This window comes from Equus asinus, chromosome 14 (assembly GCF_041296235.1).
Source record: "Equus asinus isolate D_3611 breed Donkey chromosome 14, EquAss-T2T_v2, whole genome shotgun sequence".
NCBI lineage: Eukaryota > Metazoa > Chordata > Mammalia > Perissodactyla > Equidae > Equus > Equus asinus.
In genome coordinates this window covers 49,354,392-49,359,383 of record NC_091803.1, presented here as the reverse complement: position 1 = coordinate 49,359,383, position 4,992 = coordinate 49,354,392, and positions in this window count along the sequence as shown.

Here is a 4,992-nt window from a genome sequence, read left to right as displayed (position 1 = left end):
TGCCTCCTCGTTTGTCTGTCGCCTCCTCCCAGGGTCTGCAGCCCCATGCCTCCCCTCCACAGGCAGAGCTGTGCTGGGGGCACCCAGGCCAGCCTGGTGACAGCGCCTCAGTGGGGGCTGGCTTGCGGGTGCCCAAGGTCAGCCTCACGAGGAGACTTGGGGTGTCCTGCTTGCTAGCGGCCTGCGCCCAAGGGAGGACTGGGCATCCAGGCTGGGCAGGGGCTTGGGCCAGACCCTGCGATGGCCAGCAGGCTGGTCCCCAGCAGCCCCAGCGCCACGCAGACAGAGGGATGGGCGTCTGCACAGCCCTTCCTGCCTGCGTTGGGGTGGGTGGGGCCTGTCTGAGTGCGTCAGTCATCGGGCGAGGGCAGATGGAGCAGGGGGCTGCACAGGGGGGAAAGTTTGTGTCTCCAGCTGGTGGCGGCCCTGCTCCTGCTCGGCCCCACGTCCCCTCCAGCCCATTCAGGAGGCGCCATCCCTGTTTCACAGGTGGCAGCTGCGACCGTCTGCAGTCTGTCGAGGCTCCTGGGCGGCACGGGCTGCCCTCCCTGGACGGAGGGCCGCCGAGTAGGGGGCTGGGGTGCAGAGGCCGGCTCTGGCAGGTGTAAGAGGCCTGTCACGGGCCAGCCTATTGAATGTGAAAGCAATTAAAGCCACCAGCAGTGTTCGCTCCGGGCGGGCCTCGGGCAGCAGGGGAGCTGCCACAACGCATCTCACCTCGGCGCCCGGAGACGCCCGCCCCGCTCCACCGCGGCTGCGCCCAACCCTCTCCCGTGGGGCAGGGGCCAGGCTGCGTCCCACCGCCCCCCGCGGCCGCACGGAACTGGCTGCCTCACCCCTGGGGCGTCCAGGCAGCCCAGACCCATCTCCCTCCAGCCCCGGTGGGCCCAGGAAGTGAGACAAGTGAGGACAGCCGGTGCCCAATGTTCTTGTGGTGTCACACTGGGTGGGGGGGTCTCCACAGCAGGGCAGGGGACCGCCTGCCCACCCCTCAGCCGGCCTGGAGACCCCGCTCGTCGCAGCCAGCACCTCGTCTGCCCGAACCCCAGCGTTCAGGGGAGGAGCTTCCAGCTGGGAGAGGTGAGGGAAGGGGGCCAAGTGCCCCCAACCCCAGATGGCAGAGTGTCCGAGGAAGAGTTGGGGGGTCTCAGAGGTGAGGCCCTGCACAGAATGGGGAGTTCTGGGGAGGTGCCGGCAGGGGTGGACCCAGGGGCTGCGGTGGGGGCGTGGCCAGGGTGATGAGGGCTTCCTGGGGGAGGCGGTTGGTGGTGAGAGGATCAGGGGAGCCAGCCAGGCAGGCCTGAGGGGCCGACTCTGCCCACCACGCCCGCGGCCATCACCGGCCGGCACCTGGACCCCAGCCCGGTGTGAGGAATGGACAGACAGGGCAAGCTGCCCAAGTCGGGAGTTGGCCCAACACATTGGGCCCCAGCTCCCCACCTGGGTCCACTGCCCACTACCGTGTCCCCTGCCCTTCTCCTCTCCTGCCCCCTTCCCCACGTCCCCAGCCCCCTCCCCATCTCTGCCAAGCCCGTCGGCCCTGTGTCCCCCCACGGTCCCTCTCCCGGCCCTCAGCCAGGCCACCTTGCTGCCCACCGTTGGCCAGAGGCTTCCTGGGGTGGGCGGGGGTGTGTTCGCACTTGCGAGGCGTCCCTGTCAGAAGCACTTAGTGTACAAATTAGCCGCGGCCTCCGCCTCCCTCTGCGAATCTCTGGGCGCTGGGCTGACAGGGCCGACCCCGGGCCTTGCCCGCCCGCCCCGGGCGCCCACAGCCACGTGCACCGCTGGCCGCCTGCCTGCCACCGCGCAGGAGGGCCGGTCCCCACCAGCCGACCCGGGCTCCTCTCGGCCCGGCCTTGAGCCAGCCAAGGGTGACCCGACCGGGCGGGGCTTACAGCAGACATTGCGGTTCTCAAGCTCGGGACCCAGCACCCAGATCACCCAGAGCGGCAGGTCCCGTGTCGAGAGCCAGTGGGGACGGCCGGAGCCAGCACACAGCCTCCGCAGCCCCCGCCTGCCCCGCCCGCTGGCCGGCCTGCCACTCAGGCAGGGAAAATCGTCTGTGACAGGCCCAGGAAGGCCGGGCCCCGGGGGCCGCAGAGCGACGCACATAGCTCTTCTTCCAACATATGGTTGCTGTCAGCCCCGGGCACTGCTAGGCCAGTGCCGGCTCGGAAGCTAGGCGGGGGCTCAGGCAGTCCCAGCCTCTATCCCACCCGCCTGGCCGCACCGCTCCCTCAGTGATTCACAAGGCCCCTACTCCAGCTCACATGCCTCCCGTGATGGGGAGCTCACTCCCGCTGCAGTCCCTCTCAGCCCCTTCAGGGAGTGTCCAGGAGCCCCTCCATCCCAGGAGCCTGAGGCATGCAGAAGGTCACCCCACACCCCACACTCCACCCCAGGGTGGCCATGACCTAGCAGGTCTGTGACGGGGGGAGCACATGGGGAGGGGCTATCAGGGGCTTCCAGAGGAGGCAGCCCTACAGCTAGTTGGGGGAGAAGGCACAGCGAAGCAGGCATGGGGCAGGCTGCGGCCCGCCACCTGGCAGAGATTAATCCACAGCCCCAGGGGAACTGGAGCCAGAGGTCTTCTCCTGGGGTCTCTGGTTCCAGGAGCCTCCCAGCTGGATCCCTGTCCCTGAGGGTGAGTCCAATCCATCCCACGTCCCTAGGCCAGCTTGTCAGCCCCCCTCACAGACTCCCTGGAGAATTCCTGGCGTCCTACATGTGCCCCGTGGCCCATGATCCGCCCAGCCCTCAGCAACCTGCAGTGGGGAACCCCCAAACCTGCTCGCAGCCCTGTCCACACAGTCACCCAGTCCGGTGACTCTGCTTCGCTGCTCCCCTCACAACCCTGCTGTGAATCTGCTGTGGCTCCCTGTGCTCTAGAGGTCAGTGGTCTCGGGCTGGCACCCAGGGCCCTCAGGTTCGACCCTGCCTCCTTTGGTCAAGCCCTGGGCCCGCCCCTCTCAGCCTGGGGTCCCTGAGGCCACCTCAAATGAGCAAGGAGGAGGAAGAGGCAAGGGTGACCCACACTCTGGGCTCAGGGGCTCACAGACACTCTAGGGGCTGCAGGGGCCCCAGGGCTCATCAATGAGTGGTGAACACGAGCCATGACCGTCATCCTGCCTGGCACTGACCCCCCCCTCAGGGGCTCCCAGACCCTGCCTGGGGGCTCCAGCCCCCCCATCCCTCCGCCCACCAGGAGGGCACAGGCTGGCCTGGCCCCTGTACCTATCCTGGCAAGGGCCATGTGTGGACACTGAGGGGATGAGACAGGCCTGCCCCAGGCACCACGCCACCACCCCCTGCCTTCCCTGGGCCCGGCCAGCCATCCTGCCCACACGCCCCCCTGGCACACACGTACCAGCATTAATGGAGGTGACAGGCGGGCGGCCACAGGCAAGCTGGGCAAAGGAGGTTAATGGCCAAGATGAGGATCTGGCTGGGGGCAGAGGGAGGGGCTGTGGGTCCCCACGCCACCTGCACCAAGACCAGCTGAGGAGGGAAGGCTGCTCCCCGGGCTCCCACTGATGCCAGAAGCTCCTGGAGTCTCCCACCACCTGTTCTGCAGATCAGGAAACTGAGGCCCAGGGAGCGTGGGCTATGGTTTCAGGGCTCAGGGCCACATGGGTACCAAGCCCCAGAGCCACGAGGGTCCCTGCCACTGCCTCGGGAGCAGAGGCCACCTCCCTGGGCCCAAGCTCACCCCCGACACATGGAGGTGGGTCCCAATGGGCAGGCTATGACCCACCCCAGCCCCACTCCCTGGTGGAAAGTGGGACAGGCCCCGGGCACAAGGCTTGCCAGCTGTAAGGGCAGATGTGACCGCACGCCTCAGGCAGACAGCACCGGGGCACAGCGGTGGCCGTGATGTCCTGGCCCCACCTGGCTGGGGGTGGTGGGGATGGCCATCTGTGCACCTGACAGTCTGACTCGCAAACCCAAGCACGGGCCACTGGGCTGTGGCTGAGGTCTCGGGACACCCCGGAGCAAGCTCGGGTCCCCTGCAGCCCCCCAGCACAGGCCCCTCCTGGAAGCTAGAAACGCAGCAGGTCGTGCTTCTTGGGTGCTGCCAGCTCTCCCCTCACCCACGTCTCTGGAAAAGCCCGTCCATGGGGGCTTTTTTCCCCACACCCCAAAGCCTGGCCCTCTCCCCGCTCTGGGGGCTCCTCCGTCACCTAGGCTTCTCTTCATGCTGACAGGCAGGGCTGCTGGCGATGAGGGCTCTGTGATCCATCCCCTTCTTGCCCCCGGACGATGGCAACAGCCTCCGACCAGCCCACCCCCTGTGCTGGCAGCCATGGCCTCTCGCAGGCCCTTAGAGGGGTCACCCAGCAAGGAGTGGGGAAGCACAGAGCAGTCCCTGGGACCCAGCAGCCAAAGCCTAGGATCCCCACTCCCACTGTCTCAGGTGACCTGTGTCCCCTGTCCTCTCTGGGCAGTGCCCGTGACGAGGGGCCTGGGCCTGGCTGAGCACGTCCAGAGTGGGGTCTGCGTGCAGAAGGAGCAGGCCTCCCGGCCCCCACTCTCCACAGGGCTGCTGGCGTGATGGCCGCTCAAGCTGTCTCCCGGCCTGGGGCTGCCTGCACGGTCAGCTGGTCAGCTGGGCCAGGCCAGGCAGGCAGAGAGGAGAAGGCTGGCATGCTGTGCCACCCGCAGTAGCCCTCCCGGCCCCGTGGACTTGATAGGGAGAAGTGGGGACCCCTAGGTTGCACCGGGGAAGGTGGCATGGGGGCAGGAGGGAGACAGAAGCAAGCACTCGCCCTCACGTCAGTGTCCAGAACCATGGGGCCCTGCTCCTTACGGACGCCTATCGTGGCTGACCAGAGCCCCAGGAGTCCTGTGCCAACCACAGGGCCATAGCCTGTCACCCTCCTGCACAGATGGGGAAACTGTGGCCAGGCTCACAGGGCCCAGGAGGTGCAAGACTCTGGATCCAGTGCCCTCCTCTGGCGACCCCTGGAAGCGCCTAGAAGGAGCAGGAAGGTA